Source organism: Propithecus coquereli, unplaced genomic scaffold, assembly GCF_000956105.1.
Source record: "Propithecus coquereli isolate 6110/MARCELLA unplaced genomic scaffold, Pcoq_1.0 Scaffold324, whole genome shotgun sequence".
Taxonomy (NCBI): Eukaryota; Metazoa; Chordata; class Mammalia; order Primates; family Indriidae; genus Propithecus; species Propithecus coquereli.
In genome coordinates, this window is record NW_012148886.1 from 484,252 (window position 1) to 501,057 (window position 16,806).

The window sequence follows — 16,806 nt, forward strand, 5'->3', positions numbered from 1 at the left end:
GTTCATAGCAGCACAATTCACAATTGCAAAGATGTGGGAACAACCAAAATGTCCATCAATACATGAGTGGATTAATAAACTGTGGTATATGTATACCATGGAGTACTATTCAGCTTTAAGAAACAACAGAGATATAGCACCTCTTATATTCTCCTGGAAAGTGCTGGAACACATTCTACTAAGTGAGGTATCCCAAGAATGGAAAAACAAGCACCGCATGTACTCACCATCAAATTGGTTTCACTGATCAACCCTTAAGTGCACATATAAGAATAATATCTATTGGATGTTGGGCAGGGGCGGGGGGAGAAGGGAGGAGGGGACAGGCATATGCACAAACAATGAGTGTGATGTGCACCTCCCAGGGGATGGACACACCTGAAGCTCGGACTTGGTGGCGGGAGCAAGGGCATCATATGTAACCTAATCATCTGTACCCCCATAATATGCTGAAATAAAAAAAAAAGTAAAGGTAGAATATTACACATCTTTAACAGCTCAGGTGCAAGTGTTGAGAGGACTGTGTTTCCTGCCTTGGTGTTTGCATGAGGCAGCATCTGCTCCCAGGGTAGAGGAGTACCATAGCGACATGTGCAGTCACCTCTCACGCTTCCCTCCCTCTACTGGGTGGATTTAAGGTGTTAAACGTTATTGTTCCCCAGTAACATGACCTTTTGCTTAGCCTTTGGAGCAGGCTTTTTACTCTTCCCGTCAATACCATAGGCAGCCTGGCACTGTGGTAAGAAGCCTCAGGTTTTCTGGTTGCCCTTCCCACATTTTCCAGGAGAAAAGGAAATTCAATATGGAGATCCTGAGGTAAGCAGGAAGCCCATTTACCTAAAAATGAAGACCAATTTCTCGATTCAGCTCTACCAGCCACTGTCCTGACCTGAGCTGAATCTGTTTTTTAATTAGAAGGCATTGTGATGACTACTCTAGAAATCCTGACTAAAACATACAAGAAAAGACTGCAACTATTGATCAAATGAAGCTCCATTGTTTTGTTTCTCTTGTTACTTTGTTATTTATAGATTAGATCTGGATTTCAAAGATCCCTACATCTACTGACACGGATAATTGAAAATGGGCTGCAGTTTTTAGTAACATCAGGCAGTAAAGTTGATTACTTTCCGTTTCCCTCTGTTGCTAAGTCTTGGCAGTGTCTACCAAGTCAGTCAGAGCAGGCTTGCTGCAGTGAGAGAGAGTTACAGGCAAAGGCACAGAAACAGAAATGACAGAACATCACCAAGTCAATCCTTGATTTTTCTCAGTAATGATTTTATCGGTGATAACTGGACAAGGTGATATAGAATATAACAATATAGAGTATGTATTATCATTGAAATCAGGATGTTTTAAAGCACAAAATATTATTTTTTAGCAAACAAGGACAAAGATCAGCAGTCAGATGTATGTCAAATATTTGTGCCTTCCAGGAAAAAAAAAGAAAAAACAACTAGGAATTGAATTGTTACATAACTCAGGCAGTATCTCTCCTCAAGCATTATCAAGAAATCAAATGTGAACATTTCCAGCCTCACTGCACGGGTTTTATCTTCATTATATAAGTACCATATGTGTAAGTCTTATTTTAAGAGCTAACAGTGCACTGCCCTAGTAGAATGACACGTGAAAAAGATCCAATGTGGGAAGTGTCGGAGTGGATTGTAGAGAACCCCAAGGCTGCAGCTTGCCATCAAAGGCTCTATATTAGGTAAGAAGGAGCATTTAGTTGTATCACTTTCACATTCCTGCCCCTCTGCCTGGCATGTTGAAATATTCCACTTCTATTTTTTCCCATCTGTCCTATTTACCTTGTAACTCCACATGCAAATTTAGGTAGAGCTAAATATACAATGCCTTTTGAAATATGACTTATGAAATGTGCATGTGTTAGGAAAAGATTTAGATTGTCAGAAAACATTTTATACCTCTGAATCTGTCTTTGCGACAGAGCTGATTCTCTGTAGTTTGGATAAACCCAACATACAATGCACAGAAAATAACACTGCAATCTAACACTTTAAAACAAGTTTTTAAACAAGCTATATCAACCAGGGTATAATCAGGAAAACAGAAACCTCTCTAGGTGTTTCCAGGAGTGGAAATTTAATATAGGAAATTGGTTAAACAGATGAGGAAAGAACTGAAGAAACAACAGGGGACAGTGAGGTAACCAAGAGATTAGCAATAGTAGGAAGATGCCACCACTACTGTTCTTGGGAAACCATCAAAATTGGTGGTACTCTTAGAGCTGGGCAAGGTGGAACCCTGATCTGGGCTCCACAGTCTAGAAGACACCACTCTGTTTCTCCCCAGCCATGTTCTTGCCTACAGAAGAAATCCCTGGGCCAAGAAGACATAAACCCCCTTCTAAATCATGCTCCAGGTAGGCAGGTCCTTGGGTTTCCTTACCCAAGGAAGTCTGTCTCCAGGGTCTGAAAGGTCCTTTTCCCTGAGTCTATCCTCCCTTAACAGCACAGAACCACAGAGCCACAAGGTGACCAAAAGCAGGCAGCTATTTATAGGTGGGGAAGAAAGTGGATAGAGTTTGGGTGTAGGGCCCAGATTGTCCATATGAATGCACTCAAGGCTCTTTACAGCGTGGAATAGAGCCAAGAGAAAGAGACTAGGTATGGGTCACAAGTCTGAAACCAAAGAGTCTGAAAATTCTAAATTTGAACCTGGACTTCCAGCCTCAGCTTCCTTTGAGGAACTTAAAGGGTCAACACCAGTCAGGCTGGGAAACTGGGGACACCTGTGGGCAGAGAATTCTTGTCTTAAACTAGTTGGCATAAGAAGGAGCATTCAGAAGATTCTCGCAGTTCCCAGACAGTGGGCATGGGGGAGGACTGATAGGTGGCTGAGTAACTGAGCCTTGGGTATGGGAAGTGAGAGTCTCTATCCTCCAGTCCCCTCCATAATGAGCAAAAGAAAGTGGTGTTTATCTTATGGATTTCCAAGCAAGTGATTTTTTTAAAAATGTTATCATAAAGACATATTTGTCGACATAGAAAAAAATAGAAAACCCCTTAAGAGTTTGCATTTGATTTATAACTTGTAAACATTAGACACGGAGCTATGGGCTTCCTTTTGTACCCTTGCCCTGGGACCTGCAAATATTGGAACAATCTGGCCAAAGTCCAGCAGCTGAGGCCATACAGTGGGAGCTACACCCATGGTGCGGAGCTTCTGGTGGCAAATGGGACAGTGCAGGGGCAGTCCCACAGGAACCAGAACCACAGAGGAGATGCATCTGCCATAAGCATAGAAAGAGGTTGAGAGAAATGTCCTGACTTCTCATCAGCTCTTCCCTCCTACAGCACATGCCACTGATGGAGCCTGTCCTGCAGCCAAAAGGCAGCCTGGCCCGACACATGTAGTTTCCCATGATGTGTAGCAGAGCAGAGCAAAGAAAGGGGTGGAGAATGGAAGTAAGAGCAGACCGACAAAAAGTGCTACATAAAACAAATGTATAAACTAATACATTCTGTTGAGGGCTACTTGATCTGGTTCAGAAACTTTCTGAGAATGGAGAACGTATATTATGCTTTTCTTTGTCTTATATATAAATTATTTTCTAAATAAGGGAAGGAGAATTGGAGTGATCTGGAAGATAATTTGCAACCCCTCACTCTACTTCTTAGTAGTAATTATTCATCCCGTTGTCTCTAGAAAATGTTTGTGTAGGGGAGGAAAAAAATACCTTTTTCTCTATCCATCCTAGGTTCCTGGCTGAGGCATCTAAAACAAAAGCAGATTAATAAAAGGAAAGCATGCAAATTTATTTAATATAAGTTTCATGAGACATGGGAGTCTTAATTTTCACAAGAAAATTAAAATCCAAAGAAACAGTTAAACCTACATATTTGTGTGCTAGGTTTGATGGAGAGTGGACAGTCATGGAGAAATTGATAGGCCAATGAAAGAGTATGATCTAATGGTAATAAACTGGGGGAAGCTTGGCAAGGACTGTTTGTTCAGATTTTTCTCTGCAACACTTCATCTTCTGAATTAAGAATATTCCTTTCCTCTGGTTATAGAGAGGGCACTTCTCACATGAGGGTCTTGTGACTTGCTTCAGGGAAAGATCAGAAAATCCTTCCTAGGTTTTATGACCTGCTTCAGGGAAGAAGGGTGTGGAGAAGGTCACAGAGACCTTCCTCCACATGTTCTTTCTCAAGTTCCTTCAGTTTAAAATATTTAATATGCCAAAGCACCATATTTCAGTGGTAGTGTATCCTGAACCCCATAATTTGCCATGAGGTTAGGGGCTGCAACAGGCTTTCCTTATTGAAGAAACCACAATATATGTGAAGTTGGGCAGCTCCTCCAAACAGGTTTTCACATTAAGGAATACAGAAAATATTGTTATGAGTAACTTAATTCTAAATATTAAAAATAAATATAGATACTTAATGCTAATAGTATTAAGGAAGTTAGAATTCATAATCATAACATCGAAAATTTTAAATAAAGATTAGCAGGGTGTTTGGGAAAACTATGGGTTTCTACATCTGAATCTTAGTTTGGCTGCTTATTAATGGTTGTTATATATTTTTCAATGAAATACTAAAACTCCTTTAGCCTTAGTCCTCTCACCGTTCCAATACAGGTACTAATATCAACCTATTACAAGTTATAATTCACACACTAATATTCTAGTTCATCTACCACATAGTAGATGTTCAAATAATAATAATGATGATGAAAATAATCACAGTGATAATAATAAAGTGAGAATGGTTGGAATTCTGAGCCTTCTACGAAGGAGGGCGCATACCCACAGGGCTAGAGTAGCCCTCATTCCCGTTTTCCAGCAAAGCAAATGAAGAAAATATCACAAAGATTAATCCAAAAAACATTAAGAAAAAGATGAAAAAACTTCCTTTTAGAAACCCATTTCCAGTTTTAAATATTTTATTCCTCACTGCTAATCTTCATGCCTGAGCCAAAATTTTTCTGTCTGTGCAATTAGAGATGACTAAAAGTGAAAGATGAACGTAAATACAATAGCAGCTATCATTCTGATAAAGATCATAAAATTTGGCCTAGGATTATCATAAGGAAAAAATACTAAATGCTTAGAAAACTTATTTTGAGTAAAGGTAAACCTTATTGTGCTATCTTAAACATTAACATATCTTTAAACACCTATTTTCTTACGTAGTTTCATTCTATCTGTGATATTGTTATATATGGGAGACTTATAGGATAAGAAAATCCATTAACTAGGGATTATTCAGACTTTTATTGTGAGAAGTGTTTACTTATTTGTTTAGCATAAACACTCTGCTTTTATTATAGTATTTAGTGCTTGCCAGTGAACAAGTATGAGATAGAATTATATGAGTATGTCTGAATATCACACACGCTGAATTTAAGGAGGCTTAGTCATATTCTGACAGATATAATTAAAGTCTTAGAATATGATTTGGGTTGACAAGCAGTTATCCTTCATTTGAAATCACAAGTGACCTCTGCTTGTATGCTTCTCCCTCTCTTTCTCTCTCCTCCCCAACTTCCATCCCTCAAGAGTTAATGTTTTGACAACTCCAAGGTTAGCCCTTGTTACCAATTATTTTAGAACTACCGCTGCAGCGACTTCTGTTTGGTGCGATTGCTGCTTTCCTGTTTCTGTCACTCCCTTCGGTAATTAACCTTGCTATTCTTAGCTACAAAGCACAGATTGTGTGCCAGCCTTCTTCAGGATTCTGTTTTATATTTCAATGGCCAGCTACAGTCTGATTTTCTCCTGGGAAAGGGTCTATAATCACCCAGTTATATTAATGATGAGGATGACAATCCTTCCCCACCGCTCTCCTTTCATTCTGATAATATTAAGCACAATTCATCCTCTGAGCTTAGTAACTTGAACCGAAACAGTTTGCTCTCAGCCCGACCTGCCACAATTCTGATCTCAAGGTGTGTGCATCAGGAACCAGCGAAAATGCAAGCATCCACTAAGAAAATCCAACCTCTGTGGGTTTTTAACAGGCTTCTTTCCTCACAATTGAGAGGCTGTGTGCACTCCCAAAAAGAGGCGATTCTCGAACAGCTGTGCCATGCACTGACTCAGTCGCCGCAGCATGCCAGGCCTGGGCTACATCCTCAAACGAGATGCGGCAGGGCGCAGCGCGTTAGTCAGTGACAGGCAAGATTGAAAAACCACAGCTGAAAGCCCAGAGACTGCTCTCATGCCTTAGGCTACTTAGGCACCAATTCGCAGCGGAAGTGAAACAGGAGGGCCAAGGATGTGTGTGGGTAAATAAAGCACGCATTCATTTGCCAAAGGTCAAATGCCTTGGTCCGGGTTTGTCATCTCCATGCACACTTAGTTAAAACTCTTCTGTGTCATGGACACACAGGTGTAGAGGAAGCGTAAGATAGGGTGGTACAATTAGTGGGCTGGAGATAAAATAGGTGTGGCTGCAAAGAAAAGTCTGGGGCAAAACTATAAGGCCTGAAATAAAATCTGTTCTTGTTGAATTGTGAAGAGGTGGGGGCAATTGGGGAGGGGGCAACTTCCTTCCCCTCCTCCCCATGCTTTGGTTAGACTTCTATTAAAAGTCCTAAAGTAGAATTTTTGGTTGTTTTGACAAGCTGCCCCTTCTCCTCCGGTGGAAGAAAGTTGTGTTAGGGCCTCCCACATGTGGAGGTATTATTTAGGTGACTGTCTCAGAGATGTGATGAGTGAGGCAGCTCAAAAGTCTAACACATCAAAATTATGTCTATTCCATGCTGTGCTGCCTGCCTTCTTTGGAGTTGGTTTAAAATTCACACCATAGAGCTATTCTTTTTGGTAGAAAACTGGATGTCTCAGGAGGTAACCTCCGAAATGTCCTTATGTTAGTAAGCCTCAGGATAGGAGCCCTTCTCTCCAATTACATTAGTATTTTATTAGCTAATTGTCTTTCTTTTTAATGCAAATAGACCACAAAGGGAATAATTGTAAGAGATGGTCCACCTTTGGGTGTTAGGAGGCGCAAGTACAAATGGGATGTCATGGAAAAGGAAGCATGGAGCACACAGGAGGACTGCCCTCCTCTGATTGAAAGTTGGCTCTGCTTGTTCCAATAACACCGCTTGACATATAAAGAAAACTAACTTGATGGCAATATTTTTCTCCATCATTCCACATATAGAGATTCCATTGTTATCAACAAAAATTTTGTAGCAGATTTGAAGGTGAAGTCTTTAATTAAAAATAAATGAACAACTACACTGGGAAAGCTAAAACCAAACACTTGCCTAGAAAGTATACCAGTGTTTAAGCTAATAACTCCCTTGGGGACACGTATCTGTAAGAACTGCCATTGGATTATTGCACCTTTAAAAAGTCTATCAAGATGCAACAACGTAAAAAGATCTGAATGAAATTTCATTTCAGTTTCTTGAGAATGGTAAGCAATGAACTTGAAGGAAAGAAAAATGTTTCAATTACAATATAAAAGACACTGTCAGAAACCAAGTTTTATTGGTGCTGCCAGTTTCAGTCACCCAAATAACAGAACGAAAAAAGAATTCAAATCTCCACATTTTTTTTTTTTTTTAGAAAGTAGGTCTCTAAGAGTTTTTATATATTTTAAAGTAACTTTCTCCAAACAATGGAAAACAAGAACTACTGGTATTGAATCTTCTGGAGATATCACATATTGACTGAAATTTCTCAGGTACAGAATACAGTCGAATTGAAATTCTGCCCATTATGTAAGTCACTTTCACCACAAGACCAATTTGGCCTGACATCATTAGAGAAGAAACTGAGGCAAATTCATATTCAAAGGTATGTATAATGCAAAAGAGTATGTGATTTGGAGTCCAGGATACCTGGGTTTAAATATTGGCTGTCTCATTTATTATCTCTGTAAACTCGACATTCATGGGCCTCAGTTTCCTCAAGATTGAAAAAAGGAGAATAATTACACTGTCTCTGAGTTGTTGTGAAGGTTCAATAAATCAACATTTGTGAACATGCCCGGTTTGATGCCTGCTACATAATTGGCTCAGTTTTTTTTTTTGCTCACTGCAGTAATTCCTTCCTTGAGAGATGGTGTTGAACAATGATGTAATTTATTTCATTTGTTTTGTATAAAATTCACATGTCAAGACTTTTTCTATTGTTTCCTCAATCCAGAGAAAACCTCAATTTATTTGGGAAATGAAGGGGTTTTGCCACCCTTCTCACTTAGCAGTCATTAGCCACCCTGTTGATATGTTAACAAAAAAACAATACAGGCTCAGAGTGCACTCAGCAATGTGAAACCAGCAGCATCAGTCTGAAGGGGAGAGGTAAAACATGTAAACATATGCACACACCACACACACATACTCAAAAAGCTGCACGTTCAAACTGTATGTTCACACAATACAAAATATTATAGGATATCGAGAGCTACAAACTTTAAAACAGTTATTCATATAAAATGGTTTAATAGACTCTATAGAATTTTATGCATTATAGGGGCTTGATAAATATTAGATTAAAGAAAACCTGCAGTGTATTAGTCACACTAAAATTAAGCTCATCAGAGAAGTTAATAGTTGGTCACTAACACTACATATTTTATAGCACTGGTATTATATAATGGTATAATTCTCAATAGGATGTGAAGATTTTACAAGATCTTGTTTTTAACTTTTTCTTTTCTTTCTTTTTTTTTTTTTAGGAGTTAGAATTTTCATTCCTTTTTCTTACAATAGGCTGTTCCCAACTCCAGAGTTAGATGGGTTCCAGGGAGGATTTAAACATGGTGACTTTTAAAGCACTGTATTTTTTTTCAAATGCAAGTTTCCAGTTTTGAAAAGACTCCCACACAGTTTCTCCCTTGTCTAATATTTGTGACGGCAACAGCTGCATTCTCCACTTGAATTCAGTGTTGTTTTTTGGCAGGTCTTCCTCTGGCCCTGTGGATGTGCTGCTCATTCTAGCCTCACCTGCCAGTCTGGTCTCACTGCACCTGGGATGTCTGGCACACACAGCCTTTGGTGATATGACAATTAAAAAGAGACAGGTAAATAGCATCACCTTTGTAAGTTTGGGCTCCCACACTGCTGTCAAGAATAAGCACTTGAAAGTAGGAGGCAAGAGGCTCCAAAATTAATGGGGGAGGAAGTAGGATGGAAAAGTGGGAAGGAAGAATATTAAAGCAAGGGACGAAAGAAGGGAGGAGAAGGGCAAACGATATGAGAGAGAGAGGAATTAAGTGAATGTTAAAGAGAGATGTGAAAACACAAAGTTTAGAAATGAAAGATATATTTCTGAAAGGTCTGGAACCAGAGAAAAAAAGATTAAGAATGAGGACTGTCAGGAAAAGTTAGCCAATGCCAGACTTTCCTGAGATGAATTTTTTTTTTTTTTTTTTTTTTATCCATTCTTCCTAATTCAGCAGGCTGTTTTGTAGAAGCAGGAGTGGAACAAGTGTGGCCCAAGGTAATTAAGACACGAAGTTTCAGAAGTGACAAACCAGCTGTGGGTAGGAGCCATATGGGAAAGCAGAGGCATGAATCTCTTTGCTCCTTTAATCAGAGAAGTATTTAATTAGGATAAAGCTATTGTTTTACCTCAACCTGGGTAGATCTATTTTGGTAGAGTCGAACCAGGCTGGCATCTGCCTAGAGGTGAGGGATAGGAAGAGAGAATGGATTGAATCAGAAAGTCTGTGTTGGGAAGGGTTTGAACTAAGGCTGGGTATGGGTAGGGTGTAGACAGATTATTCAGACTCTCAAAATATAGACAGAGAGCTACAAGTAGCTCTCGAGTAGGATACTGCCACAGCGAAAGTACTGCTTTAAAAAGATGGCTATGGGCTGGGCGCAGTGGCTCACGCCTGTAATCCTAGCTCTCTGGGAGGCCGAGGCAGGCGGATTGTTTGAGCTCAGGAGTTCGAAACCAGCCTGAGCAAGAGTGAGACCCCCGTCTCTACTAAAAATAGAAAGAAATTAATTGGACAACTAAAAATACATAGAAAAAAAAAAATTAGCCGGGCATGGTGGCACATGCCTGTAGTCCCAGCTACTCGGGAGGCTGAGGCAGGAGGATCGCTTGAGCCCAGGAGTTTGAGGTTGCTGTGAGCTAGGATGACGCCACGGCACTCTAGCCCGGGCAACACAGTGAGACTCTGTCTCAAAAAAAAAAAAAAAAAAGATGGCTATGGGAATCAGGTGGAGGATGGTTTGGAAGTGGAGGCAACCGCGAGGCTGTTGCAGAGTCAGGTTTGTGGAGACAGAGGTAAGGGAGACTGCACTACCAGTGAACTTAGCCAGAGGCCGGTTCATAGGCTAGTTTGTATTCTCTTTCCTAACTACTCCATGTATAGTACCTATTTCTTTTTGCAGAATTTCTCTTTAGACTTCTTCATAATGGGAACTAGTACTGCTATGCCAATCCCTATGGATTATTTAAACATTTATGCCTTTTGGGCAGAGAAACCAGGAGTAAGAACACATAAATTCTAAAGCTTTCTTTGAGCATCTTATTATTCCCCAAAGGTGTTATGTGGGTTTTTGTTTTTTTTTTACTGTCAACTTTAATCATTTTTTCATTTTCAATGAATAACTGTATTCTTAATGCTTTTTCTGTGCAATTTCTTGCCAGTTTCATTTGTTAAATCCAAACTTTATTTAACTTCCTAAATGTTCTTATACTTCTCAACCTTCCCTGCTGGTTTTCTGCACCTACCATAAAGCCCATTATAATGATCATTTTTTCCCCTATGTTTCTAATGAACAGAATTAAATTGGAGAACAAAAAAAATTGGTCACATACAAGTGAATAGACATTTTGAAAAGAACCTTTAGTCACTTGTCAGGTTAAGTGGCAAAGCTCATATAAACTAACTCAAAGTCAAGTTATTTTTGAGGGAAAGATACACAATGTCAAGGGGAATGAAGTCTTGCTTCAATTTGCATTTCCATTCCTTTTAGAAAGATTCAAAGAAAGAGCCAGATGTTGAAAAGCAATAACCAGGGCTCCTTGCCCAATTTTATGTGATGTCCATAGGTCTTTGTTGAGTGCTTGGCCAAGCTTACAGTCCTCCTTCTGACAGTTCCCAGCCCGGGTAGGAATCACAGTGCTGGTAGCCAAGCAGACCAGGTTGGCCAATAGGATTCTATTCTCCAACCTTTACAAGAACACAACAGGGATCAATTATTTTCACTGCCTGATGGATTCCAGAAGAAAGCTGGACTACAAATGTGGTGGGGAAAAATATGATGACTATGTGCAAAGTATACACATAAAGGCAGTATGCCAGAGAGAAGAGATGAAAGGTGGGCCAGGGATGAGCAGCAGCAAAGAAAATCTCAGGATTTTGCCTCAGGGCAGCACTGCCAGATAAGGTAAAGAGTGATAGATGATCAATTCCACTCTACTTCTGACAAGCTTCAGAATATAAATCTTAAGAACAATGAGAATTAGAGCTTCTTCATCACCTACATAGAACAGCAGCAGAAGTAATTCTGGGTAAAAGAAAGAGGCATCATTCCAGAGCCCCTTTTGTGGAATAAGCTAGCAGCCCATGAGTCATGGCTGTTTTTTCTCTTTTCAGGGAAGAGCTTACAGAGTACAGTAACTGCTTCATGCTGCTGCATTTTAATGGGGGAATCCACATAGAGCTGAGCCTTTCAGTTGACACCACTCTGCCTAAACATGCTCTGTTGGTCTGGTAACATCACAGTTCAAAATGCTAATGCCTTACTCACTGGCGCTGAGATTTCTCTTAGATTACCTGCAAATCTATCTGATTGTATAGCAAATGAAGTAGGTTTACTGAAAAGAATATTCACGGAGCCAAAGTGAACCTACTTTTTATGACTCTACGTGTAATCACAGCTGCCAGTTATTGGTTTTTTACCATATGGCAACAAATGTGCTAAGCTGTTTTTACAAGAGAAGGAAACTGAGGTATGAAGAGGTCAGGTAACTTGCTCAAGCACATGTAGCCACAATTTGAATCTAGGTCCCACCAGAAGGAATCAAAACAATGTCCAAATTCTCTGGGAGGTCTCGCCTGGTGGAGTGGAGAAGCCCCGTCTTCCCCTATCCAAGAGCGCAAGAGTGGGAGGATCTCTCGTCCAAAATACAGCAACTGTTACACAATCAGCTGCATGGCGGGGTGCTCCCTCTCCAACCCTTGAGAAAAAGGGTGAAGCGTGAAATTGTCTGCAGGCCCCAGGGCTTGGCTGCTCTCTGGGGTATCATTGGTATGTCAGTCTCACTTGATTTTCATTACAATCTAATCTCTTCCTCAAAGCATTTTCTAATTGTGTCACTACCCTGTTACAAAACAGAAGCAAAAACAAATATCTTTTAATATATCTCCCAGTCCCCTTGGCAATTTCCTAGAGAATAAAGTTCCAATTATTTTCCCAGGCTCATCTTCCTTTATTCCACTGAGCTTGACATCCTGAGCTTAAAGCAGCTACTGGACGGCTCACAATTGCTCTATCCTTTCCTTGGTTTTCTCCTTTGTACCTCTGCCTCCTCATTAGTCCATCTCCTCATTGGTCCATCTTTATTATTTGCTGCCCATCCTGTCTACGCTAGCTTGAATGTCCTTGTATTCTCAACCTCCTCCTTGTACTCTCCTAGAATTTTAACCAACCTCATAGCTTTCAGGTATCTTATAATACTTCAAATGATGAGATGACTTCCTTTCTACATTTTAAGCTATTTAAGAGCAAGAATTGTTCTATGCTCATTTTTATATTTCTTACATGGTACCTAATCTAGTGATTGATAAGTATTGGTGTAATGATCTTCCTTGCTATGCATATTCCCATTCCATAGAGTCACATTGAGTTCTAGGCAGCTTATGGTCAATAAATAAATCAACATTTATTTAGCTCAATAAATGTTAGCTAGTTTAAGCCTCAGTAGGCCCATTACTAATCCTTTCACATATTTTCCACCATCTTTCACTTGTCCTTTATAAAAATAAAAACAACGAACTCTTTGTCATACCTTTAATGTCAGCTCTACAAGTACTTTATGAAATTAAGACTTTTGAAAAATCAAATTCTGAAGAATCAGATTACTTAGAGGGAGTGGCATATAAGCATTTTAATTCACTTTTTACAAAAGTGATTCAGACTCTTTGGTGCCTTCATTAAATTTGTTTCTCTTTTTTAACAAAATTATTTTTGTGAATTTGTGACTATACATTGTTTGGGGCATTTGTATTGTTCTTTTATTTTGGTATCTATTATTCTTTTAGTCTCACCAAGCCCATCTCGTCATTTTGTTCTGGGAATAAGCCTCAAATATCTTATGCCTTCTCAAAACAGTGGGTGGGTTTCCATGTAAGCAGCTTTTTAAATCAGATGTTCACATCCCATCTACCAAATGATTCTCATTTGGAGCCATTTCTCTTGAGAAAACTGGGTGGGAGGTAGAAGTAAGACCCCTTGAGAGGCTGGGAAGGGAACAGCTTTCTATTGTAAGCTCCTGGTACATAGGACGGCCTTTGGTGAGAAAACGATGAGAGCCAGACATTTCTCTTCATGAGCCTTGCATGTTGGTCAATAGACTATGAGAGATGCCCCTACTGAGGCTTTAGTCTTCCCCTTCCCATTAACATGTTCAAATCAGGATGACAATCAATTCTTAAGAAAGCTAGCTTAGCCTAGTCACCAGGGAATTTTCTTTTTCCTCCAGTGATATGATATACTGTGCTAAATTTAATAAATTTTATTTCATTCCTTGTCATAGCTATCAATTATGGAGCTTCAAGGGGCACCAAACACAGACTCAGGCTTTTGAATTTGACTGAAAGAGTGGATTTTCCCAAAATGAGTCCTTCTCCATGGCTTCACGGATTTAATCCTTCCTGGATCTTGGCAGGAGAGGCTGTGCTCTAATCCGGAGTAGTTTTGCCAGTACCATGGGAGATTCATATTTGCGTGAACTTAGAGCAATGTAGGCTGAGATGCAGCAGGTGCAGATGGGCTGAAAGCTTAGACCCCCCCGACCCACCTGAGTCAGGCCCCCAGAATATGCAAAGAGAGAAGCAACCACTCTACACTGAGGTGCATCTCTCCTATGCTAGGTTTCCACGAGCAGCAAAACATTCATGTTGGGTGCCAAATTATTTAAGGTTCTCTAGTGCCACCAAAGTTTTCCCTCCTCTAGCTTACCACTTGTTCTAGTGACTGTTTCCTGGAAAGTGAGTAGGAAAGCTAATGTTCTGTGAATCAGTATTTGTGTCTGAAGATAGGCTCAAATTTCCTGATAAATATGGGCAAGAGCCTGGTTGTCTATCCCTGCTGGAACCACTGTGTGGGCAGAGCATGCTGTTTTTCCCTCTATTTCAGAACACATTTAAGCAGCAGAAAAGCAACCATAGAGAAGACCTGAATCAGAAAACACGCTCCAGTGGAAATGTATGCTCTAAATTATCAAACAAAGTTGTTCCATGGTCTGTGGCTTAATTAAATGCTGCAAGGATGACTGAATTGCTTAGTTCTCCAGGTAGCATTGTCCTTTTGACTAAGCTTTCATACTAATTAATTGGCCTGCTGCTGTATTTCAGGAGGGGATTCTGAAAGATTGGTTACTAGGACATTTTAGTTTGATAGAAAGGAGATCCCACTGAGACTCTGTTTCCTGTTACAGTGAACTAGCCTTTTTTCTTTATTTTATTTCTTATACATTTTTGTTATTGTTGTTACAGAAATATATAATTTTGTTTTTCCATTGAAACCTGGCTGGGATATTTGCTCTTCATAACCACTGAATTGCTTTATCTAACCTGAGAACTAGGTTAGATACTCATATTATGTGCCAGGCATTGTGCTAGGTTTGGGAGATTAGAAAGGTTGATTAAAACCTGTTCCCTAGCCCCAAGAAATAAAAGCAAACCTTTGAATGGCACTTACTAGGCACCAGGTTCTCTTCTAAGTGTTTTACACATATTAACTCATTTAATCCTTACAATATTACCATGAGGCAGACTTATTATTATTATTCTTAATTATTATTATTCCCTTTGTATAGACAAGCTTACTGCAGCACAGAGAGGTTAAAACACTTGTCCAAAGTCACAAAGGTAAGAAGGGATGGAGCCAGGATTCAAAACTGGGCCATCTTAGGCCACAGTCCTTGATTTTAACCATAATATCATACCACCTCTTAGAAAGAGACAGAATGGAATCAAATATAGGTAGAACAGTGAGACAGGACTGGGGGCTACAAGTGGGAGATAGGCTAATTCTACCTGGTGTTATCAGGGGAGGCTTTAAGATTCGATAGTCACAAGTGTTCAGTGTTCTGGGGCTTTGTCCATTGAGATCCATAGGCCATCTGGCCTTGGACTTCAGTTATAATGAAGAATATTCTCCTGCATACAGCACACTAGAGAGCAGATGTGAAAATCAGAAACATATATTTTTGAAAGTCTCATTGTGTCTCCCCCCCTCCTTGCTCTGGCTGTCATCTCTCCTTTGAGGAGCACATCTCCTGCCAGTGACAAGGGAGCCAGGCCAGGAACTAAGAGCACAGACACCTCACAACTGTGGGAGGCCTATGACTACAGCAGCTGAAAGCAGTAGGAGGCTTTTCTCTAATATATTTCTTTCCTTGTTGGAGGTTTTGGTGCAGAGATAAGATACAAAGAGGGAGTACTGGGCTGCCTAATACGAAAACATGAAATGTGAGGATAGTTTCAGTCTAGTGCATGTGAACACGTTTTCCCCCAATCCACCCAGTAGCTCTCTCCTTAATTTCTAGGCTGAGGACAAACTTAGCATCTCTCCTTTACAGGACAGGATTCCATAGATACAGAGATCAGGCACATCAGGCCAAATGGGCTCTACATTTTAATTGAATTGGTTAGGCCAGCAGGTATTAACCTTGAAATTGGTAATGTCAAAATGAAGCATATTTCTCAAAAATTTCAAAAGTAGTTACTCTGAGGCATACAAAAATATATATGTAAAATTAATATCTGATAGACCAGGATTGGCTGGAGTCAGTTTCTTTTTTTTTTTTTTCCTCACCCTACATGAACTTTGACTATGGAGTCAGTTTTTAAATGTAGGCAAGAAAGCATCATTACTTAAGAAATAGCTAGGCAAATATATGCACACACATACATACACACACAGTCCCCAACTTACAATGGTTAGATTTACGCTTTCTCAACTTCAGGATGGTGTGAAAACGATACACACTCAGTAGAAAATCGTAGGCTCTTGTGATTCTCAGCAGCGACAGCAAGCTGCAGCTCCCACTCAGCTATGTGATGTGATCATGAGGGTAAACAACTGGTATTCTACAATGTACTTTGTTGCCAGATGATTTTACCCAACTGTAGGTTAATGTCAGTTTTTAAGGGAGGCTAAGCTAAGCTACGATATTCTGTAGGTTAGGTGTGTTAAATGCATTTTTGACTTATGATATTTTCAACTTATGATGGGTCTATCAGGATGTAGCCCCATCATAAGTCGAAGAGCATCTGTATATAGAGTTAAGTGCCATATGAGGTGTCGAGAAAGAAAGAAAGGGAAGTGGGAAGTGAAATCTTGAAATAGAATTCTTGTTACAGGAATGCAAAGACCAGAATGTTTTTAAAAGAGGCTTTCATTTTTTTTTTCAAGTATTCCATAAAATTTCTTATTTCTGGACTATAACTAAATGTGATATTAATGACAGTTTAAATATGGTGAACGTGTTCCTCTTTGCCAGGAACTGCTAGTATTTTATATATCTTTTAAAATTATCTTCGATCCTCAGAAAAACCTTCTAAGACAATATTATTACTCCCATTTTACAGAAGAAGAAACCGAGGCCAGTCAGATAGGATAGGA

The 16,806-nt window shown here is 39.7% G+C and overlaps 1 protein-coding gene across 1 annotated transcript in view; it reads right to left on the reverse strand.

Annotated features, from left to right (window-relative positions):
• Positions 1-16,806, reverse strand: part of ADGRB3 (adhesion G protein-coupled receptor B3) — an 871,792-nt gene that overhangs the window by 106,418 nt on the left and 748,568 nt on the right. The gene's annotated exons all lie outside the window — the stretch shown is intronic.